This window comes from Dermacentor variabilis, unplaced genomic scaffold, assembly GCF_050947875.1.
Source record: "Dermacentor variabilis isolate Ectoservices unplaced genomic scaffold, ASM5094787v1 scaffold_62, whole genome shotgun sequence".
Lineage (NCBI taxonomy): Eukaryota > Metazoa > Arthropoda > Arachnida > Ixodida > Ixodidae > Dermacentor > Dermacentor variabilis.
In genome coordinates, this window is record NW_027460815.1 from 129,356 (window position 1) to 154,767 (window position 25,412).

The 25,412-nt window shown below is 45.9% G+C and overlaps 1 long non-coding RNA gene across 2 annotated transcripts; it reads left to right on the forward strand.

The window, feature by feature from the left end:
- The first annotated feature begins 2,431 nt into the window (after positions 1–2,431).
- Positions 2,432–24,760, forward strand: LOC142569079 (uncharacterized). Of its 2 annotated transcripts, XR_012825637.1 has the most exons (5): positions 2,432–2,568; positions 3,707–3,755; positions 21,364–21,489; positions 21,982–22,055; positions 23,496–24,760. It is a non-coding gene; the product is annotated as an uncharacterized LOC142569079 (long non-coding RNA). The 2 variants fall into 2 exon arrangements; XR_012825638.1 differs by lacking the exon at positions 3,707–3,755.
- The last annotated feature ends 652 nt before the right edge of the window (positions 24,761–25,412 follow it).

Genomic DNA, 25,412 nt, shown 5'->3' on the forward strand with positions numbered 1-25,412 from the left:
TCGCCTTTGGTTAGGAGTTGCCTTCCCAAAGTAATACTCTGCATTAATTGGAGCGACCGACAGTGCAGCATGCGAAGTCTGCGGCACCGTGCCACTGTCCACGATATGCTCCAGAAAGACAAGAACTTGCTAACGCTCTCCAAACACTGGACGATCACCCGCTTTCAGTACAGGTGCTGCTGGAACACCGCCCCCATCGCTCGTCGGCCCATAAAGCAGTGAAGGCACTTTTGTACTTCTTGAGGGCGACGGGCTTGTGTGAACGTCTGTGGCTGTTAGTGCAATTACTAATAGACCACATGCATCAGCGAACTCACCGCTAATTTCCTTCTAACATTCCCTGCTCTCTCGCCCTGTCATCTTTGTTTTCCCCTTTCCGATACCTCGGTGTAGGGTAGCCAACTGGTCATTATTCTGGTTAACCTCCCTACCTTAAGCTTCTCTTCCTTCCTTCCTTCCTTCCTTCTAAAACTGACATATTAAAAGTGCGAAACAACGTTAAAAACCTGAAAATTATGTAAGTTTCTTGGCGCGGCTGTGCACTACCTCCGGCACCGCCACACGCAAGAGGTCGCGTTTCTGCCAGAACGCTCGCCTTCGTGCAAAGCGTTCGCTAGCAGCGTTTCCCGGTAAAAATAACTGTTACATAAGCTGCAGTGGCCGGGAAGCGTGAGAAGCAGTCGGAGATCTTTGATTGCCATCGGCATTCCACTCTTAAAGGCAAAGCTAAAGTGTCGCCCAAGTTTTTCTTTCTGATGACAACAGGAAATCGAGCCCGATGCCAGCAACGCTCAGAAATGTAACCGTAGCGCTGAGGTGCTTCTTGTATAAATGTAGAAGAATCTATTGCAAAGGCAGAAGTGCACGGCTGGGCACATACGTTTAAGCTCATGAACTTGATTTGCGCCAAGAAAACCTGTCCATGCTTTCACACTTGTTTCATAGGAAGCCTACTGCATTATCAATATGCAACCTGTTTATAACTGAACCAAATGAAAGTGCTAACCAATATACTTCTTGGTTTGATCATTTTATGTTTCGAGTGTTCATATTGGTAACCTCTAGATACGGATAAGTTGAGGCGTTGTGTGCGTAATTAACGAAGCTTCGTTAATTATATTTGCAAGTATTGACCTTAAATAGCTAAAAAATTAGTAGTTTAGAGCCCGTCCTCGAGATTATCTAGCCAAGCGAAGATATTTTGATTGAACATGCGTCTGTAAGAGCTATGCGATCAAACATTTTCCAATGAAACAGTCTCGGAAAGCGTAACTGACGCAGAAAAAGAAAGCCTGTAAAGTTAACCTGACCACACGTAGCCTTTTGTGATGTCAATAATATTGCTTCGCAAGCGTGTTCCTGGTGGCTAGTCCGCTTTCGATTTTTATTAAGAGGAAGCTTTAGCTCGGGCCCAGCTCCAGCGGGGCCTATTCAAATACATGCAAAACGCAAAAACGCTTTTCTGAGATAACCCCTGACCGATCTTAATAAAATTTGTTGCATTTCAGAGAGAAAAAGTTAAATTTTAGGGACTGTTGGAAGCGGAATTTCGATTTAGGACCTCAGTGTTGTTAAAAAGATTTTTAAAATGTCGAAAGTGAGAAAAATAGAAGCACGTACTTTATAAATTAAAAGGTCTGCATCAAGAGTAGATATCGCGGTTTTGTAAACGGCATCCTGTAGATCATTGAAGCGGACAAACTTGATATGTTATTCGACATCTTACTTGAATTGCTTACGTTGTGTACAAGGGTTCCGCAACAGCTGAATTTATATATAACTAAATTTTTTAAGATTCACGTGTAACGTATCAATTTTTTCTGCTCTAGATGTACTATTACATGAAATTTTTCTTTGCTGAGTTACAGCGCTGTAAACTTGATAGTTTCGTTTTCTGAAAATTTTCGATTTTTGACACTTCTTAATAAAAAATTGACAACCTAAATCAAGAATGCGAAGCCAACAGACACTATATTTCTAATCTTTCATATAAATGCAACAAACCTCGCCAAATGTCCTGCAGTGATTGCCCAGAAAAACGAATTCCCATTTTACATGTATTTAGATAGGAACACCTGAGTTAAAGCTTCCTCTTAACGCTGTTTATTCGAACGCAAGCAGTTCACAGTATTAGCATAGAGAAAGAAATTCAACAAGAGGGGACACTCTTCAAAAATTGGCAACAGGAAACACGTCGCGCCTAGTTTCAACTCCATCCATTAGTTGACGCGAGCATCAGAAAAAAAGAATGTGAAATAAACTTACAGACGTTTTATTTTTTATTCTTTCCCACTAAAAAAGAACAAGTTTTGCGTGTAAATGAACTTATACTTTGCGACTTATTTTTCTTGCGTTGCCTAGCGACAAGCTAGCGGCACGCCACACGCGCCTGCATAGGTCATGCGCCAGACAAGCCGTAGGAGTGAGCGAGGCCGGCTGCGCATGTGAAGCTCGCGCGCTCGGCGACCCGTCTCTTTTGGATGTAGCCCGTTTTTTGGGCTCCCGGCGTTCTTTTGTGTTCCGTCTGCATTTCTACACGCCACAGCTGCACAAGTGTACTACACCAAGGTGAGAAATTTTGTTAGACAGTCTGCGACGCACTTCAATCACATTTAGGCTTACTGCACAAAACTTAACCCATATAGTGACGCTGTTATCGAAAAACAGCTCCGCCGTCCAAGCCTAGTTAATTTGAGTTAATTATTTGTTCTGGGAGGTGCTTTCTGACGAAAAGCACCTTGGCCGTGTGACGCAGTTTCGCGTGTACTCAATCTTACCGGGACAAGCTTTGGCGCTTTCTCTGAACCCAGACATTATTGTAACTAATTTCGCTACTTTTGGGGTACTTTTCAAGCACAGTGGCCGCGCTCGGCGTAGTGGCGCAGTTAGCGAAAAGCTGCTCGGCTGTGTGCCGCAGTTAGTTTCGCGTGTACTGAATCTTAGTGGTAGAAGTTCGTGACGCATTCTCTCACCCGAAAAAAGCATTGTAATTCATTTAGCAACTTTTTCGGATATTTTGAAGCATGCTCGCCGCGCCTGGGGTTGTGAAGCTGTTAGCAAAAAATCAAGCCGGCCATAGTGAGTTCTGCGTGTACTGAATTTTAGTGGGACAAGTTTGTGACGCATTTTATAGCCCTGCAACAACATATACCTTATTTCGGTACAAACTCTTGTCGAAAACGCGACGAGCGATTGCCGAGAGTGATAACAAGGGAGTGTTGCTTGCGCCGGCAGGACGCGTAAAAGATAACAAGACATTTGAACAAGAACTTGACATTTATATATTCTGAGCGACTGAAAAGAAAGGCTTTGCGCCCACGAATCTGTCTTGAGTGCGACTAGAAGGCATTCTGCGAGCGTGTAACATAGTCTGACTGAGCCCGTGTTGTAGCCACCTCTGTGTACTTGGCGTACCATCGCGTCGACGGAGGCCAAGTTGTTTTGGAAACGCGCAGTCACCCGTTTATTTGTGCTCTTAAGGTGCAGGAAATAATGCCAGGGAAGGGAGGGATGCTTGAAGATCGCATGTTTTCTTCCCACTTTATAGTATTTCTTTAGGGGAGTCTTTGCATCGAAAAGTACGTAAAAGTGAATTTATCTGTAATGCCGCTCATTCACCACTTACGCACGTTTCGCCTCTACAAGCAATACTCCTGTTAGGTCAATATACCAAAATGATACATCCTTGTAATTTACTTTCTTTCAGCTGATGACATCCGGTGGAGCTTCGTACGGCAACGATTCGGCGCAGTCTTGTAAAGGTCGTTCGCAATGATTTTTATTACATAATGAAACGATTCCACGCCAAGGCCACGCGGGGTTCAGCAGAAGCGAAAAAAAAAAATGCCGCGCCGAACAGCGTAGCCGGCGGGGCGTCTACCAACTGGTATTCAAAACGCGTGCGCCCAAAACCGACACCGGAAGGAGTCAATACCATACGCTTGGTGTGCTACAGTCAATTCGGCCGCTGGGCTCTATGGGAGTGTCCGCTCTTGTTGAAATTTCTTTCTCTATGGTATTATAGTACCAATATACCAGCGAACGTGTGCCGCCGAAAGCTTTCTCGGTCGTAGAAGCGACGCATGGCGCAATGATGGTGCAGGTTTAGCTCGTCGCTGGCTTGAAGACAGTGAGCTGCCGCCGTAGAAAGGAAGATAACGAAGGTGAACAGCTAAGTATCGGCTCACGGAGCCGTGCCGATGATGACGGTGCCATCGTGACGATATCTGGGGCAGCGATGTTGACAGTCAGGGCGGGTTTTTTTTTTTTGCCTTGATTTCGCTTTCAGAAAAAGATAGTGCTATAAATGCAGAGTCATCCGTTCTTGGTCTCGTAGATTTAAATGCGGCTTTAAATGAACTCTATATCCCATGCTTATACGCATGCTTATATCGCCTTTCCGTTTCTCTACCACGGTTGCGCCTTAAAGCCACGGCGCTGCAAGTTTGCTTTCTTTTCCTTCCCTCTTCTCCGCCCTTAAACTGGCTCTCTTAACTACTACACGCAGAGGCAAGAAACAGCGTGCGCTTTAGATCCTATAGATGAGATGAATATTTACAATTATTATTAGGGTTATAATTATATTCGAGTGCTGATTGCCGTGTTATAGTTTGTTAACGAAACTACCCCTCAATTCTAAATATTGTAAGGCAGTTTGTCGTGTGCGTATCATGGCCACGCATGCTTATATCGCCTTTCCGTTTCTCTACCACGGTTGCGCTTTAAAACCACGGCGCTGCAAGTTTGCTTTCTTTTCCTTCCCTCTTCTCCGCCCTTAAACTGGCTCTCTTAACTACTACACACAGAGGCAAGAAGCAGCGCGCGCTTTAGAACCTATAGATGAGATGAATATTTACAATTACTATTAGGGTTATAATTATATTCGAGTGCTGATTGCCGTGTTATAGTTTGTTAACGAAACTACCCCTCAATTCTAAATATTGTAAGGCAGTTTGTCGTGTGCGTATCATGGCCACGCATGCTTATATCGCCTTTCCGTTTCTCTACCACGGTTGCGCCTTAAAACCACGGCGCTGCAAGTTTGCTTTCTTTTCCTTCCCTCTTCTCCGCCCTTAAACTGGCTCTCTTAACTACTACACGCAGAGGCAAGAAACAGCGCGCGCTTTAGCTCCTATAGATGAGATGAATATTTACAATTATTATTAGGGTTATAATTATATTCGAGTGCTGATTGCCGTGTTATAGTTTGTTAACGAAGCTTCCCCTCAAGTCTAAATATTTTAAGGCAGTTTTCCAAGTCTCTAAAGCCGCTCGAGCTCACGCTGCTCCTCTGGCGGCCATTTTTCCAAGAAATTATGCCTTCCAACCACTCGACTGTCGCGGACAACACCAGCCCCTTTCTACATAGGTATGAGGCTCGGAGCAGGAGCTATGGCGCTTGAAAGTAACCGCTGGCTTGACGAACCAACCGACTGAGCTACCTTTCCGGGCAACATTGAAGGATCACGAGTTCAAATCACAAGTTATGTTCCTTTTTTTTCTTTTTTTAATGTCTTTTCCTTCATTTTATCACTGTACGGAAACCCTCCTAAAAAAAATTATATATCCTCAATTATGTGTGGCCACACATGTGCAGGCCATAAATACCAGGTTCTCTAGCCGAGTGCCATCCATGCGGTATAACCGAGCTCAGAGTGGCCCACCTTGACTGATCAAATTGGGCACCACTGTAGGTTAAATGAGGCGTACAACTCCTGCGGGACCCGCCGTGGTTGCTAAGTGCACGGTCATGGTGTTAGACTGCTGAGCACGAGGTCGCGGGATCGGACCCCGGCCACGGCGGCCGCATTTCGATGGGGGCGAAATGCGAAAACACCCGTGTACTTAGAATTTGGTGCACGTTAAAGAACCCCAGGTGGTCGAAATTTTCGGAGTCCTCCACTAAGGCGTGCATAATCAGAAAGTGGTTTTGTCACGCAAAACCCCATTCTCCAATTTTTAATTTAACTCCTGCGGGGACGGTAGAGTATCCGTCTCCAGTGCAAAAGGACCGTGATTCAAATCCCGGTGCAGCGCAATTCCCCACCGGAAAATACAAAAAAAAACGTGTGTTGAGAAAGTTGCACAAACAGGCCTGGAGTGCGGCCTGATCCCGGTGACCAGAACCGGTAACGCACTCTCTCACCAGAGCAGGATTGGCCACCCTGGTGCAGTACTGGGCCACAACCTCCTATATGAATACAACAATGAAACCCCGGCCCTCAGTCCCCAGCAGCCGCGAAGCAACTGACCACGGCGGCGGTCAGATCTGTGACGCTGCAGAGGGTGCTAAGAATACCTGGCTCCGGACAGGCCGCCATTGGAATCTGAACCTGGCAACGTTTAACGTTAGAACGCTATCTAGCGAGGCGACTCTAGCAGTGTTATTGGAGGAATTAGAGGGTAGTAAATGGGATATAATAGGGCTCAGTGAGGTTAGGACGACAAAAGAAGCATATACAGTGCTAAAAAGCGGGCATGTACTGTGTTACCGGGGCTTAGCAGAGAGACGAGAACTAGGAGTCAGATTCCTGATGAATAAGGAAATAGCTGGTAACATACAGGAATTCTATAGCATTAACGAGAGGGTGGCAGGTCTTGTTGTGAAACTTAATAAGAGGTACAAATTGAAGGTGGTACAAGTCTATGCCCCTACATGCAGTCATGATGACCAGGAAGTCGAAAGCTTTTATGAAGACGTGGAATCGGCGATGGGTAAAGTCAAAACAAAATACACTATACTGATGGGCGACTTCAATGCCAGGGTAGGCAAGAAGCAGGCTGGAGACAAGTCAGTGGGGGAATATGGCATAGGCTCTAGGAATAGCAGAGGAGAATTATTAGTAGAGTTTGCAGAACAGAATAATATGCGGATAATGAACACCTTTTTCCGCAAGCGGGTTAGTCGAAAGTGGACGTGGAGGAGCCCGAATGGTGAGACTAGAAATGAAATCGACTTCATACTCTGCGCGAACCCTGGCATCATACAAGATGTAGACGTGCTCGGCAAGGTACGCTGCAGTGACCATAGAATGGTAAGAACTCGAATTAGCCTAGACTTGAGGAGGGAACGGAAGAAACTGGTACACAAGAAGCCAATCAATGAGTTAGCGGTAAGAGGGAAACTAGAGGAATTCCGGATCAAGCTACAGAACAGGTACTCGGCTTTAACTCAGGAAGAGGACCTTAGTGTTGCAGCAATGCACGACAATCTCATGGGCATCATCAAGGAGTGCGCAATAGAAGTCGGTGGTAACGCCGTTATACAGGAAACCAGTAAGCTATCGCAGGAGACGAAAGATCTGATCAAGAAACGCCAATGTATGAAAGCCTCTAACCCTACAGCTAGAATAGAACTGGCAGAACTTTCTAAGTTAATCAACAAGCGTAAGACAGCGGACATCAGAAACTATAATATGGATAGAATTGAACAGGCTCTCAGGAACGGAGGAAGCCTAAAAACAGTGAAGAAGAAACTAGGAATAGGCAAGAATCAGACGTGTGGGTTAAGAGACAAAGCCGGCAATATCGTTACCAATATGGATGAGATAGTTCAAGTGGCTGAGGAGTTCTATAAAGATTTATACAGTACCAGTGGTACCCACGACGATAGTGGAAGAGAGAATAGCCTAGAGGAATTCGAAATCCCACAGGTAACGCCAGAAGAAGTAAAGAAAGCCTTAGGAGCTATGCAAAGGGGGAAGGCAGCTGGGGAGGATCAGGTAACAGCAGATTTGTTGAAGGATGGTGGTCAGATTGTTCTAGAGAAACTGGCCACCCTGTATACGCAATGCCTCATAACCTCGAGCGTACCGGAATCTTGGAAGAACGCTAACATAATCCTAATCCATAAGAAAGGGGACGCCAAAGACTTGAAAAATTATAGACCGATCAGCTTACTGTCCGTTGCCTACAAAGTATTTACTAAGGTAATCGCAAATAGAATCAGGAACACCTTAGACTTCTGTCAACCAAAGGACCAGGCAGGATTCCGTAAAGGCTACTCAACATAGGCCATATTCACACTATCAATCAAGTGATAGAGAAATGTGCAGAATATAACCAACCGTTATATATAGCTTTCATTGATTACGAGAAAGCGTTTGATTCAGTCGAAACCTCAGCAGTCATGGAGGCATTACGGAATCAGGGTGTAGATGAGCCATATGTAAAGATACTGGAAGATATCTATAGCGGCTCCACAGCCACCGTAGTCCTCCACAAAGAAAGCAACAAAATCCCTATAAAGAAAGGCGTCAGACAGGGAGATACGATATCTCCAATGCTATTCACAGCATGTTTACAGGAGGTATTCAGAGGCCTGGAGTAGGAAGAATTGGGTATAAAAGTTGATGGAGAATACCTTAGCAACTTGCGATTCGCTGATGATATTGCCTTGCTTAGTAACTCAGGAGACCAATTGCAATGCATGCTCACTGACCTGGAGAGGCAAAGCAGAAGGGTGGGTCTGAAAATTAATTTGCAGAAAACTAAAGTATTGTTTAACAGTCTCGGAAGAGAACAGCAGTTTACGATAGGTAGCGAAGCACTGGAAGTGGTAAGGGAATACATCTACTTAGGGCAGATAGTGACCACGGATCCGGATCATGAGACTGAAATAACCAGAAGAATAAGAATGGGCTGGGGTGCGTTTGGCAGGCATTCTCAAATCATGAACAGCAGGTTGCCACTATCCCTCAAAAGGAAAGTGTATAACAGCTGTGTGTTACCAGTACTCACATATGGGGCAGAAACCTGGAGGCTTACGAAAAGGGTTCTGCTGAAATTAAGGACGATGCAACGAGCTATGGAAAGAAGAATGATGGGTGTAACGTTAAGGGATAAGAAAAGAGCAGATTTGGTGAGGCAACAAACGCGGGTAAACGACATCTTAGTTGAAATCAAGAAAAAGAAATGGGCATGGGCAGGACATGTAATGAGGAGGGAAGATAACCGATGGTCATTAAGGGTTACGGACTGGATTCCAAGGGAAGGGAAGCGTAGCAGGGGGCGGCAGAAAGTTAGGTGGGCGGATGAAATTAAGATGTTTGCAGGGACAACATGGCCACAATTAGTACATGACCGGGGTAGTTGGAGAAGTATGGGAGAGGCATTTGCCCTGCAGTGGGCGTAACTAGGCTGATGATGATGATGATGATGATGATGATATCCCATTCAACCCGGAGAGTAGGAGTAAGCGGGAAGTGCTTACACACACGCACACACACGCACACAAACACACAGAGAGAGAGAGAGATGACACATATTTGGCCGCATTCACATTTATACGTGTCCACGCGTGCACAAACGCACAAAAATGCACGCACGCAGGCACACGGAACTGCACGGAAACACAAGCGGGCGTGTGCTCGCAGACGCATAAACGCACTCGTGCGCACGCAGATTCAAATACGGAAACACAAACACGCGCGCACACGCAGGTGCAAGTACACACGCACGCACGCTCATGGCGTGTACACTGTTACGTTTCGCCTCCGACGTGCGGTATAGCCGGCGTGAATGCAACAGACGCCGGGGCTTCGATCACAGCGGCGGACATTTTGGCCAGTTCAGCGCTGTCCCAACGCCTCCTGCTAAGCGCGTCCAGGCATGTTTCAATGCCACGCGCCTTCGTGTTTGTTTGTGTGTTTGTGTGTTTGTGTGTTTGTGTGTGTGTGTGTGTGTGTGTGTGTGCATGTTGGTGCGCACGTTTGTCAAAGCGCGGCAGCCGGGGAGAGGAGCTCCCCAACTGTGAAGCGAGGAGGTCTGACCGGCGCCTGCCCGGCGGATACGTCACTTCTTGTCGCAACGTGTCCGTGCGCCGCCGTCACGTGCGCCTCTTCCGAGCCGTTCCTTCTTGCCCTCGACACCGAGAGTATAAAAGCAGCTGCCCCCGGACGCCAAGAGAGAAGCTTCGATTTATTCAGTCGAGTAACGTGGTCTCCCGTTTCTCCACTTCGGTCGACCTGACCGGCCACTCTTTTGCGATGCTAGAACAAAGAAGTTGTTCTGTTAGCAGTCGACTCATCGTTTGCCAGGACCTTCGGATGCTTCCAGCTGTGCACCAGGCCACCAGGTCAACGCTACCCTTGGGGCTTGCGACCCATTTGCAATAACACGCATATATGCTCCCTCTCCTCCCCAGCTGCCTCGAAGAAACGTGCGCGCGCAAAAGACTGAATGGCACTCGTTCTGCAATCACCGTTCGAACTTCAGCTGTAATAAATGGTATTACGGTTTAAATTTGGCGCTTCTTCAAGTCAGTGTGCCCTCTGCCCATAGGGTACAAAACCATTTTCTCCTGTCGTGTGACATAAGTGCGCATCACCGACCAAAACACTGCTTTAACGCACCCCCAATATTCCGAATAAGTGCCATAATTGCATATGTTGTTACAAGAGACTACCCTCTTGGCGCAGACAGTTGAAACTTGTTGATACTCGTCTATTAAATAGAAATAAAATTGTTTAAAATTTTCCCCATTAATTTACGCATGTGAATTACACACAGGATTGTCAAGGTGCAATGTACAGAATTCTTGAGTATGTCCATGCTGGAAGGCACGATAGTACACTTTTTAACGTAACACAAAGACATGCGCATGCTTTTTGTTATGTTGTCCAAGGAATAAAATAGGATCATAAAAGCAATGAATTAACAAATAAGCAACCCAATTCCTACCTTTTATGAAGTAAAACTATAAAATATAGTATTTGAATAGCCCTCTTGAAGAAATCAAAGCTGAAACCTAATCGTGAGTTTTGTGTTTCGGCCATCTGGTGGAAGACTGTCAAACTCAGTCCTACGCGGCATTGAAAAGAATGGTATCAAGGAATCTAACCGCTGCCAGCATGACGCGGAACGATTGGTGGTAGTGGTTAAACGACTCGGCCACGGCTTCCGATGTTTGCGCGTGTGATACGCTTGGGTTTTTATATATACCAGGTGAACTTACATGACTGTGTGTCAAAACTCACTTTTGGGAACAGTGTTAGGCCATGTATAGAGACTCAAGATAGGCATCAATCGAAAGCTCAGTCTCTGGACTACATACGCTGCAGTAACTTTTAGGATAGGCGCCGTACTTTTATCACAGCTACCGTTCATGTCTCGAAAATTGAGTAGAAATTTTCGTCGTTTCCATTGGCTTCCATCGCTGAATCTTTAACCGCTCTGGGTACAGAATTCTTGCTTTCCACAATGTGATGACTGAATTTGGCTCGTGTGGATTGTCTTGGAGAACGTGTCTGTCACCTGCCTTTTTCAAGAATGGACCTGCAGCTTTCATTATTGGCTAAAAACCCGCTTGATCCATTGAAAACGCGCTAGCTTCGTGCCGGGGCCGCTTGGGGCACTAGTTGGAACGTGTCCAGAATTGCTGGATATGGATGCTCGAGCGCGGCCCTTCAGGGTCAATGATTTCCGGGATGCTTTGTACAAAGGACGGCTGCTCCTTGACGTTATGGCTTTGGGCGTCTACCTGATCAACCACGTGTGGGCCGTAACTTTAACAGCCCGGAGGCGACGAAGGGGTTGGCTGGATTGAAAGAACGTCAGGTCAAGAGGAGACGCTGCCTCGTCATCGACCCGCAGGAGCAGCAGGTGAGGTTCCGGCTTCATTGGTTGCTAGATGGCGTGGCAGACGATGACGTGCGCAAGGCGTTGGCGGCGTTTGGCAAAGTGCCCGACGTTACTCGGGAGTGTTGTCGTGTGGAGGGAGTGAACGAGAAAAGTTCGACAACCCGATCTGCGCTCCAGAAGCTCAAGAGTAGTCTCAAAGTTGACGATCTGCCTCACCAGATTCGCGTCGCTGGTGAACTAGCCCTGTTGGTTGCACCAGGTCGGTCTATGCAGTGCTTGCGCTGCAATGGTTCGGGACATGTACGTCGCGAGTGCAAGGTCCCACGTTGGTCACACTGCGGGCGTTTTGGTCACGTTGACGCCGAGTGCATCCGTTCCTACACTGCACTGACGAGAATAGCCGATGACGAGGATTCAACGATGGACAGTACATTATGGACGTGACCTAGGCAGAGGACGCAGCGAAAGGTAGCGGGACTACGACCACAACTCGGCTACATTGCGATGCCTCAATTCCAGCAAGTGAAGATCGATCACCGGCAGTACACAGCCCGTCGGACCCTGCAGCAAAATCGGCTGAGCGAACAGACGACGCCGCAAAAGATGTAAGTTCTCAAGTAGCTGGAGGAACGCCAGGTAGCGTCGAGGAGTGGGGACGTGTTTACGCCGGCTCCGCGAACAACCAAGGATTCTGGTGGTTTTTCTGGCAAAATGATCTGCGATAGTGCTACAATCGATTTTCGGAAGTGACAAGGACCCTGTGGACAGAATTGTTCGTGCCTGTGAGTCGATTTTTAGTGATTTTACGGCTAAAAAACTGTAACCGGAGCACAACGCCACGCTAAGCCTCACCTCGGCTTCGGCATGGCCCCGGCCGTGGACGGCGTCGACGGACAGCTCCAAGCCAGCGGCGGCTCCCAGAGAAGCGGCGACATGGAAGTGACGGTGGAAGGCAACGAAAAGGATCCTAAGGGACCCGAGAACGAAGGATGGTTCACCGTTTTGGCGAAAAGGAGGCAGAAGACCGTGCCAGCTGGCGCGGAGACGACGCTCGGACGCTCGGCGGACGCTCGGCACGACGCGCTCAAGAAGGGAGCAGGGAAGAAGGAAGCGGAGCTATCGGTAACATCGAACCTACCGAGACTGCCTGCCATGGGCTGGAAAGTGACTCTACGACTACGAGAAGGCCTCTCGGTGCTTCAGAAGGCACCGGAAGTGAGCCTAGGAAGAGCAGTGCGCGAAAGCGCGGGCGTCAGCCTACAAGAAGCCAAGGGAGACCGCTTCGTGATAAATACCAAACAAGGTACGATTATCTACCACACATTATCGATGGAGAATGCTAAAAAAATAAGCAAGATAGAGAAGATCAGAATCGGAGACAAAGATTACGGGGTCGTCACGTACGTGAACGCACCGGAAAGCGGTGGGCGTGGAGTCATTCACGGCATAGAGGAAATGTACTCCGACAAAGATGTCCTACTCAACCTCAACGAGGATGAAGACAACCCGACAATCCTAGAAGCAAGAAGAATGGGCAAAACCAGAACTTTCCTCCGAACTTTTGACGACGAGGAAGTTCCACGCAAGGTTTTCTTCATGGGCGCTATTCTACGGTGCTTCCTATACAAGAAGAGGTACGAAGTATGCTACAAGTGTGGCGGACTCGGGCACAGATCAGACGTGTGTGACAATGACGAACCGAGGTGTAGAGGCTGTGGGGCAACCAGACCGCAAGAAGGACATCAATGCGAGCCGCAGTGCCAGCTCTGCGGCAAAAACCACGTCACCGGGGATAAGAAGTGCAGGAATTTATTCCGCACCCCGTACATCGTGAAGAAGAGACGATGGGAGCAAAAACAAGCGGCCGATGAGGCGACCCAAGAGGAACTTCGTAAAAGCAGGCCAAGCGAGAGATCGAGCAGCAGGACCAGGAGCCGCTCGGAGTCCTTCCCGAGGCTACAGACGCCGCAACAGCAGACACAACAGAAGGAAACAAGTAACAAGGTGAGCTGGTGAGGCAAAGTCTCCCAGGATTCAGAAAAGGATAGAGAAAACCAGGAGCTAAAAGAGCTCATTAAGAGGCAGGAAGAACAAATCAGAATACTGATTGAGGATAGGAAAAAGGAGAGGGAAGAATTTTTAAAGATAATCGAGGAGATGAAAAGAGAGAAGGGTGGAAACAGTACGAGACAGGAAGAGAGTGTAGGGGACAAAGAACCTAAAACAGATCGGCCCCCGCTCAAAAAGAAGAGAACGGGAGAGACAGACTCAGACAGCAAGATGGACAAACTTACTCAGGATATTATCCTGATGAACGGAGCTATGATGCAATTCATGGAACAAACTCGAGCGGAATTTGAAAAGCGCGACATCGCCCTCAAAGCAGAATTTGAGAAACGCGACTTCGCTTTAAAAGCGGAATTCGATTGGTTTAGAACACAATTAACATTCAAAATGCATTGGCAAAATAACACGATCTGGGAGTGGAATTGTAGGGGCTTCCTGAAAAAGAGAGCAGTCCTACAAACATTCCTAACTAACATCGATAAACCAGATGTCATTGCGTTGCAAGAGTGTGGGAAAAATGCAAAATTGGCCGGCTACACAGCCTACACTGGGCAAGGAGAGAATCGGCAGACACCTATTTTAGTTAAATGAAACTTAGCAGCAGTACTACACGAGACTGACACAAATAAGATTGATCACGTCCTAATTGAACTAGTACCAAGGAAAAGAAAAGATAGAAGCCTATACGTTCTCAACGTATACAGCTCTCCTAAGCAAAAAAAGAATTGTGGCTTCGATCAGCTCATCGATAGGTCCAAAAACATTGCTGGGAACAGCCCCATAGTCATAGTCGGAGACTTTAACGCGCGACACACGGCTTGGGGGTACAAAACCTCGGAACAAAAAGGCAGAGAATTATGGGATACTATCTCCAAGCATGAACTAACTCTACTAACAGATCCTGAAATCCCGACTAGAAAGGAAAATAGCGTTTCCAGGGACACCACACCGGACCTTACTCTCATAGGGGGACACATAACCGCACGATGGTGTAACACGGGGGAGGACTTGGGGAGCGACCACAGAATAATTGAGACGGTGGTAGAACACGGCATACCAACTCCCAAACCCAAGCAGTTCGAAGCGGTAAATTGGAACCTCTTTAGGCAGAAATGTGCCGAAAAAGTGGAGCTCAAGGATTTAAGCAGTTGGAGCAAAGCCCTCTTGGAAGCGGTTGAAGAGGCCACCGAAAAGGTGGAGGCGGACGAAACGCAAGAGGTAGTAGACCGGAAAATGGTCGGATTATGGCGGAAAAAGAGGCAGCTAGAGCAAAAATTGAAAGAGAATAGAAGCAATAGAAACATTAGGAGGGCATTAGCGCACCTGAACGGAGAGATTGAAGAATACGCACTCGAACTCACGAAACGAAATTGGAATAGCATATGTGAACAGATGGATCACAAAAATGGTAAATCAAATACATGGCAACTATTGAGGCACCTACTAGATCCCCAAAACAGCAAATCAGAGACGCGTAGCAACATGCAGAAACTAGTGTATAAATACGAAGGTAGTAATGGGCAATTGTTCGCTGAAGTTAAGGATAGATATCTTAAATGTGGTCCGCAACAAACGCTGCCGGACTACAAAGGCGAAGAGAACCCCCTCTTGGACAGCCCCGTCACGGTAGGAGAAGTCAGGGCCGAGTTGAATCGACTCAGAACGAAAACAGCTGCAGGACCGGACAGAATCAGCAATCGGATGTTGAGGAACCCAGACGACAAGTCAATAGTAAACCTAACGAATTTTATGCAAGTGTGTTGGGAGAAAGGTAAAATCCCCAAAGAATGAAAGGAGGCTAAATTAGTCCTAATTCCAAAACCGGGGAAAAGCTCAGTCTCGAAAACCTCAGACCAATATCCCTCACGTCATGCGTCGGGAAACTAATGGAACATGTGATACAATCTAGAATCAGTAGATACTTGGAAGACCAAGACATATACCCTGACACAATGATAGGCTTCAGAGCACACCTATCTGCGTGCGATGTCATGCTACAGCTTAAAGAGCAAATTATCGACCACAAAACTAAGGACACGAAAGCCATCGTTGGCTTAGACGTGGCCAAAGCATTTGACAACGTAGACCACAGGGCAATCTTAGAACAATTGAATAGCCTAAACGTAGGGAGACGTACCTACGAGTATATAAAGGACTTTCTGACTGACAGAACAGTAACGGTCAGTCTAGGGGGTAACGAGGAGAAAGGGATAGTGCTCAGTAATAAGGGGACACCGCAGGGCTCTGTTCTCTCACCCACTCTCTTTAACATAGTAATGATTGGACTCCCGCACAAACTTAAGGACTTACAGGGGCTAGAACATACGATCTATGCGGACGACATCACCCTATGGATAAATAGAGGCAGTGACGCCCACATAGAAGAAACGCTGCAAAAGGCCATCAATATAATTGAAGAGCACTTAGAAAAAGCAGGACTTAAATGTTCAGCTACGAAGTCGGAGGCTCTCTTCATCAGTCCACAGAAAATGAGAAAGAAAATCCCTAACCACGGGATAAAACTCACTGTTAATGGGGACGCGATTCCAAACGTAAAAGCTATACGTGTGCTAGGCATGCACATTCAGGACAATGAAAGAAATACGGAAACGATTAGAAAGCTTGAAATGAGCGTAAGCCAAACATGCCGACTCCTCCGAAGAATCGCCAACAAGAAGGCAGGCATGAGGGAGGCTAACCTATTAAGGATAATACAGTCCTTCGCGATCAGCAAGATCACATACGCAACACCCTACCTTAAACTAACAAGGGCCGAGAAAAACAAAATAGAAACCCTCATTAGGATAGGAGTTAAAACAGCCCTAAACCTGCCACCATGCACATCTACGCAGAGGATACTAAACATGGGTATTTCAAACACCCTAGAAGAGTTGATCGAAGCCACACTAGTCTCCCAGCAACAGAGACTAATGCGAAGCAGAGGTGGTCTGAGAATTCTAGCGAAACTAGGATACAAAACTAACAACAAAATAAGAAACACGGGAGCTATCCCGTCACAAATCAGAGACAGGATACGCATACCACCACTCCCGAAGAATATGCATCCCAGTCACCACCAGGACAGGAGGAAAGACAGGGTTAAAGCGTTACAAAAATCACTAGATAAACAGCAAGGGGTGTTCTACACGGATGCAGCAGAATATGAAAGCAGACCAGGTTTTGTCTCAGTGACGACACAGGCTAATGGTGAGAACTCAAAGAGCTGCAGTACCCCGCAAAACAGTGTGGAGGTTGCAGAGGAGGTGGCCATAGCCCTAGCTTTGACTCAAAAAGGGGTGATAATCATAGTGTCAGATTCCAAAACAGCTATCAGGAATTATACCGTAGGGAGAATCTCCAAAGAGGCGCTCAACATATTGGAGAAAGGACCAATTCCAGAAGAATTAGTGAACCTTATATGGACTCCTGCCCACGAAGGCTTGCCCGGCAATGAGAAAGCGCATGCATTGGCCCGAGAGCTTATTTACCGGTCCACCAATGCAGCCTCTACAGCCAGGGAGGCCCTACAAAAAGAGGGAGGTATAAACACTTACAGCGAAATTCTCGATTATTATAGAATGGGAAGGAAAACACTGCCAGAGGCGCATAAGAAACTAAGTAAGCAAGAAGAGATAACATGGAGGCAACTCCAAGCGGGGGTGATCTGCAACCCCTACATTCTGATGAGATGGCACGATAGCATTGAGGACATGAGTTGCAAACACTGCGGGGCAAAGGCGGATATGATCCACATACTATGGACATGTCCTAGATACAATAAACCAGATAGGGATAGACAATCCTGGGAGACTTTATTGACCAGCTCGAAGGAAGATGACCAAAGAGAAGTCATCCGCATGGCCCTGGACACCGCTGAGCTCCAAGGAGCATCAGCCAGCTGAAAGGGGAGGAGTAAGCCGAAGAGACAGGAAGACTCTTGCCTCCTCGGGGCTCTTTTTGCGGGTGCAAATAAACGTTATTTCTCTCTCTCTCTCTCAAGCAGCTGAAGGGTCCACACTGGTGTCTAAACGGGGAGCCGCAGAAAGCGTTCCTCGTAGTGCAAGTGCGGATCTGGACGCTGTCGGCACGTCACAGAACGCCAGAAGCGTCTCTGCGAGTGCTGGCGTCAGCTCGACAGTTAAAAGACCCCTGGAAGACGCGACAAGCAAATAAAACAAGGTAGGCGCGCGAAGCATCGAGGGACCTCCTGCGAACACACAAACGGGTTCACAAACACAAAGGGGCACGACGGATAGGAAAGTTGACGACAAGCCACTTTCACCGAGTAGTGCGACCGTTCTAACCCGGCGGTCCCAGAGGCGTCTAGCATTGAGCTAGACGCGTAAAGTGCCATGCTCCGGGCCTACCTTTTCCAAAAATCAGCAGTGGCTCCTCAAACGTCAATTACGCTCGCCACATTGAACGTTAGAGGTCTGGCTTCTAGGAAAAACAGTAAACTGTACCGCGGTTGTTAATGAATAACAGATCTTGACGTCTTAACTGTGCAGGAGACAAAAGTGGAAGGAAAAATTGGAGGACGCTTAAGCTTCGCCTTCAAGAGTGGAACGCGACAGCAACAGTCCACGTTGTGGATTGTCAATTTCGGCCGCTGCTGATTGGCTAGGGCTGCTCGTTTCCTCCTCTCTCGTACAGCTGCATCCCATCAGCAGCGGCCGAAATGAACAGTCCAATAGATGGACTCTTACAGAATACCTTGCCCCTCCACCCCCCCCCCCCCTTGACTATGAGTGTCAAATGTTTCTTCATGTTCTTCCGGTAGATTTGTGCGGTATGATTTCACATATAGTGATATTGAATGACGTGTTATGTGTGTTTATGCGTCAAGCGCGGCTTAGTAACGCAAACATTTTCTAACCTACACACTAAACAATTTCTCACCCTTAAGGGTGTAAAAAGGGTGTTCAACAGATATACACCCTGCTGCGCACCCTTCCAGCACCCTATTTCGGCGGGAGCACCCTACGAGCAGGCCGCAAAGGGTGCATTTAGCGGAAGGGTGTAAACGGGGGTGCGAGAAGGGTGCAATAACTAATGGGTGCTGATGTGCTGATAAGGGTGTACAGTAGGGAACAAAATTCTGTGGACCATGTGATCAGCAATCGAAGCGGATAGCTTTTCAGAAGTCAAGACAAAAGAAATGAATCTTTTTTGGAAAATAGGCAATATGTGCAACTGGAGTTTTATGATTCATTACAATGTCAACAATTTCCCGGAGAGGTAGGTAAAGCTGCTAAACTGCATTTTCTGAAGGGATGCCATCCCCAACAAAGAAGGTTAGGTTTCGAAATAGGCAAAATACTTCTGTTGCCGACCCCTTCAAAACACCTTTTCCTAGAAGATATGGCTTAGAAATGGGCTCTGGTTTGCTGCCAATATCATGAGGATCATAAATCCATTCTGACAATGCTTTTGTTCAAATCACCACGTGAAAAGAATCGTTGTTCAATTAATGAAAAGATTATATGCCGCAGTGCAAATGGTATGACTCCTTCAAGTAGGTCATGCTTTATAAGGGTAGAAGGTGTAGCGTCGGATCAAAGCCGGGGCACAAAAGAGCACATAGCTCCTTGACCCCATACAATGACAGAGTCGGCAGCCCTGCACTCAACATACTCAAGTGGTGTTTGTGCACTTTCGGCGAGCGAAGCACAAAATCGCGTTCTAAATGCTTGTAGTAACTTTCGTTCCGCAGAGCCATGCAGTGCCTACAAATTCTTTCTTGGCTGAATGCGCATTTGAAGCCTCCAATTCTACGGCTAGACAAATTGCCACTAGTGAAAATGAAAACAGATCCCTTTACCAGGTTTCCGTTCACAGTTATGCCGTGATTTCCTAGCTTGCCTGCGCCGTTTGGGCCTTCAAACAGCGACAACACAGACCGAGCACAATGCCCCAACCCGTGCGCGCCATTCCAGAACATCAACACAGTATAAATAAAAACAAAAAGGAGAGCAAACAGAACACAGACTTTGCGACAGAGCAGTAACAACTAATGGCGGGTCTTCTGCTTTTAGAGTTAGACTATTGCCAATAATTTATTATTACGTGTTTTCGAATAATAATATTACTTAGTGATTATGAGTTTCTTTTTGCTTTTGATTGCTACACTGCAGCGATTGTTATCTTTGCACGCACTGCAGTAGGTGCTGAACATGGCCAGGTTTCATACCATTGCTGGCAACAAGGGTGAAGCTTCAGGATCTCATTCCTTTAGTAAAAACGCAAAAGCCAAACGCAAAGCGCTCCAAAAACTGTCCGTAAATTTTTCAATACCTAATTGTTGCGCCATCTATGGGCAACTTTTTGCACTGCATTTAATAAAGCAGAAGGAAAAAATTAGCATGGCTGTGCACTGTTCTTGCTACTAGTCGGCGCAAAATATCTGTTTTTAAATAGTGTGAAGTTTATTTAGACTATGGCATTTCTGCTACATGCTGTAATGACGAATTTCGCAACTGTCTCTTGTTCTGCCATGGTGACATTGTGCGGATTGCCGCGTAATTCTCACTGCTCTCATTGCTGCGTTGGTATATGCTTGACTGCCTGTTGTTTGCAAGTGCCAGGGGTACTGTGTATGTAAATTTGCTTGCGATGCCAGGCTGCATAGTTAGTGTGCCCCACCTTGGTGCGGCAAGGACATATGTTTTTGCGGATGGCAAGTTCAACGCGCTCAAAAAAGCAATGTGCTCGTGCCCGGTTCTTGGCGGCAAAGTCGACCTGACGTCGAGCTCGTTTCAGGCATGTGCACGTGTTCCCTTGTTTGAATCTAACTGCACCTGCTAAGGTAGCGTTGTGCGGAAGTACTGACGATTATGATGAGGGAGGCTTTTCGCGACATGTTTGAATCCGAGTAGTGTTTACATCGCGTAGCAATAAACTGTAAGTATAATGCTCGTTCGCGCTACATAATTCTCGCACGGGCGCGGTAGCGCTGCAGAACTCGCGGTGCGCCTTTTTCGTTGCGGGGTGCTTTTCTCGTCGCGACGGTAGATCGCATTTTTTCAGCGAAGCCGCGTATCGCCAAACTCGTTATGTGCTTTAGTGCGACGGCGACCAGCAACGAGCATTGTTGTCCATGTCTCTTATGTCGCGGCTTAGTTTTCGACTCCCAAAATTTGCCTTGTCGCCTGGAGGTGCCGCTTATACGTAGTGCGACTAGTCAGTCGGGCGCCCTCAGACCGTACACGCTTGCCCTTTGCCGTACAGCTGCTCCCCTTGCTCAGTCTTAGCGCGCGCGCGCGTGCAGCCTGTCATCGCCACTGCACCACTGTCCGCCATATACATGGAATTACTTTTGCAGTGGCTGTGAAGCATAGCAGTAAAAGAAATAGCATTGTGCATGTCAGCAACTAAAGGCTAAAAAATTTCGTGTGAGCTGCATGATAGCGCGCTCTAAGGTGTGATGCGTGTCATGCCCTGTACGAGCGCCTCAGTCACTGTGCCGATTCATTTTAAGTGCGTTGTGGAGGATCGCTCGCCAAGCAAATGCTTATTAGTGCATTTCGCTCATATAACAGCAAATCGAGGGGCACATTGCTAGACTGTTTTCTAATCCGAAAACAACAGTCCGCTGTTGCACATTTACAGTGGTTTGCTGCACATGACGCAATGGAAGCAGTTTACAGCCTTGTCGTGCATAGAGATTCCTCAGGTCTCTGCAGGATATAAAAACCAGTTGTGCTTTACTGCTTTCAGATACTGGACAAGACGTTCGATGAGTATGTGGATCTCTCTCCTGAGGACACTATCCCAGACTTATCGAAAATTTTACTGCGCCCACAAGTGGACAGTGAGCAGCAATGTGCGTCAACATCGACTGAGGTATTTGGATTTGGTAGTCATGTGTTCTGCAAATTCACAGCTTAGTTACGAATTCATGTGTCGGCTATTTATTTTAACAGTGGAGCTATTTAAGCCGAGCGTTTCACATGCGAACAAAAAACTAGCACAGCGTTGCCGATTCCGCTAAACTGAGCTTAATCCAGTTGGAGCTTGGTTACGCAGTTGGTTCATTTGTAAGCCCAGGTAAGGTAGTGGTAATTGTTTCATGCCTAATTAAGCAATTTATAATCGATAGTCAAACAATACCCAGTCGATACCTAATCGATAATCGATCAATATAGTGTAAATTTAAGAAGTGCTTGGTAGTACCCCGGTAAGCATGGCAATGCATCGTATAGGCCAATCGATGGCCACTCAATACCCAATTGATACCTTATCGATAATTGTGAGCTAGGTTCCCATCAGCTCCACTGTCTCTTTAGCATTGCGCCTCCAGTGCAACGTGCAACTATGCTATTTTTTTTCTTGCAGCACATTGCAGCGAGCGTTATGGTGGCCAGTGGCAGTGAAGATCATGAAAATGGCCTTGGAATTTCCTTTGATCTGTAAGTGTGTTTGAGTGTCACATTAGAATTTTAGGTAGTCTCACAGGGTCGCATAATAATATTGGTTTTGCCTGTAATCATGTTTTAAAGAGAGATTTATTGAATGGGAAGGCAGAGAAGTCGGCCTAATACATGTCTATAGCCTAGAACTCTGCACTTGGGAGGAGGAAGAACAAAGATTGTCAAGAAAACCAGAGCACCTTATAGAAAGATGGTTGAACACGAAGCTTTCTCCAAAGTCCAAAGCCAATGACCACGTAACGAAACCAAGAAATGCTGAGCCACCAGATGCAATGCATATGTGATTTGATGGCTTGTTTACAATTGTAGTCACTGGCGTTTGGCTGTGTTCACCTGGTTGTGAACCTTGGGATCAGCCCTGCCATGACGTCTAGGTTCTGTTTCAATGCGTATGCTCGATTGGATCAGAACGACGGCGCCAATGTCAGTAACACATATAGCTCACTGGTATGTTCGCGGCTCCCACGTTTATATTGTCCGCAGTGGCAAAGAAAATTGCTGCGCCTGAAATTGTGCACATCATACGCGCTGCAGGTCTGGCAGTAAATTTTATGAATTCGCATCATACTGAACTTTGTTGCAGGTGTGACTGTATTCCTGAGATTCTGTTCGGACTTAACTCCTCTTTCCTCATAATAACGACGGGCTTTCTCGGAGTGAGAATGTTTATCAAAGTAGAAGTACCATAAGTATTCCAAAACCCAACACGCATTGTATACCCTTGGCTAGTATTGTTGCAGTTAGAGTCGAGGCGCAGTTGATTGTAAATTTCCCAAACAAAAACACGAGAAATCAGTGCTGTCCTTATACTCATGTCAGTGCCTCCTAATGCCAGTGCTGTACTAGGTCTGGAACCTTAACAGTAAAATTAGTGCTGGGCTTGGTTGGCACTGATATCATGCTATTTAGAATAATCTTTTGCCATAGAAGATCTAACAATATTTTTTTTTCTGTGTTTACCTGTAGCTTGTTTCAAGTGTTGTCACCTGAAGTATTACCCACGCAATTTTTGCTTCTGCCTTGTAATGCACTCACTCTTTTGTGAAAGTGGAATCTTAAAATGGCATGCACAAAACGGCTGGCCAGAGAAGTGCGCTGTTTTAGTTTTTATCAATGTTTAAATTAGGTGGGAATTGGCCTCAGCAAATTCTGTGCAACATATTTATTATAAAATAAAGCTGCCATCTCAAGAAGTGGGGGCAATTCTGGGCGTGGTCCCAAAATTTGCGTCGGGCATAAACCAAAATTGCATGCAGAAATGTCAGACTAGCCATTTGTATTGTTAACATTGTTTGTATTGCGTTGAAATGATGTATAACCTGCAGAAAGCTTCATAAAGGTTGACTAAGTATGAAGGAGTGACAATGTGCTATTCATGGTCTATTGGTGATGATGCAATATTTTTTCTTGCTACTACAGGACCAGATCATTCCTGCAACCCCTTGCATGGTATTTTCTGGAGCAGACGTAGAGGCTGACCTTCTCCATTTCAAGGTGGACCGCGAGAAGTTGCTTGCAGTGAAAAATGGGGAGGAGGGGCTGGCAGCTGTCTTGTCTGCTTACTGGCTCTTCAATATCCAGTACGACCGCAAGCTGTTCAACACTCTTGTCGTGTTGGAGTGCCTTTTCCTTGGGCTCACATTGAGTGCCCTTAGAGTAGTGGCTACAAAGTTCTTGAACAAGGTCACCAAAAGTGAGCCATGTTGACTGTGCTGTTGGCCGTCTTGGCCGTAACAATATTGAAGTGGTAACAAACTTTTGATAACAAAGTGGTAACGTTTGATAAAAAAAAATTAAGTCTAGCCAACTTCCGCCATTGAGCCAGTGGAGGCAAGTCAAGTAACCGAAGCATTTCGGAAATAGTCAATGCGATAATACCGGGAAAGAATGAAGCTTGCAGATTTTTTCTGTATCTTAATGCGATTTATTAATCCTGATTGAAACGGATCCCAAATGACACTGGCATACTCTAACGTCGGTCTAATGTAAGTTACATATGCAAGTAGTTTGACGGGTGTGGTTGCTAGCTTCAACTTTCGGCGAAGAAGCATAACTTTTTTTTGCAGCTCCAGAAGTTCTGTTTACGTGAGATTTCTAACTTAAGTCTTCCGAAATTGTTAAACCTAGGTATTTTATCGTTTCGGCTTCAGTTCGAATTGTTGAGTTCATGTCATAATTACACTCAATAACATGCTTTGTTTTGTTTTTAACTGAGCAGGACTGATTTAGATTCGTTAATTTTCATTTTACTTCTTATGGCCCAGACTTCTACAGCTTTAAGGGCTTCACTAAGTGACGCCTGATCGTTTTAGTTATTGATTTCACGATATAATAAACACTCGCCTGCAAATAACGGGATGGTTATGTCGTTATTTATGTGGTGAGCAATATCATTTATGTAAGCTAGAAAAAGAAGTCCTAAAACGGATCCATGTGGAACGCCTGAGGTCATGTTTAATTGGTTAGATTTGTTACCATTTATATCAGCGTATTGTGTCCGATCTGTAAGATAGCGGATCCACATAACGTCATAATTTATATTCATTTCCATCAGTTTTTTTAATTGGTTATATACGACCAGATCGAAAGCCTTCGAGTAATCTAAAAATATAGCGTCGACCTGCTTTCTATTATTCAATTGTATTGTTCTGTTGTTCTATTTCTATTGTTCATAAGTATTCGTGTTGCATTAATTACTGATGTTGTCAATAAATTTACTTTGATACCAAAACTATCCCGCACTCTCATATGTATAAAAACACACCTGTGCGACGCATGTCTCAAGTGGGCAAAAGATCACCAGGTGCTGTGTTGTGTATATTACTTGCCTTTGTTGCGAGGGTAATATATGATTGTTGCGGTTCAACAGTCGTATGTTTCCCTGGAAAGCAATGGTTCCCATGCATTGCTTTCCTGATTACATTTTTCATTATGCATGGCATGGATATGTGCTGGTATACGGGTGCTTGGATTGATGTTGTGCGTTGTGGACCAGAAATAGGTATAGCTATAGAACACTTATGCAATGTGTGACAGGTGGCATCCATGGGTGGGAAAGATGCATATATATATATATATATATATATATATATATATATATATATATATATATATATATATATATATATATATATATATATATATATATATATATATATATATATGCTGCTTTGTCTACATATCAGTTGCTAGCATGCGGCCTGCACACGGCATTGTCTGTGGAGTAGAGCATTCTATGTTTGTGGTCACATTTGCTGTCGTGCTTCAATCCTCGGCTTTTGCTGCTCGGGTGAATCAATGTAGAACACCCTTCCAGCACCCATTTCATAGGGTGTT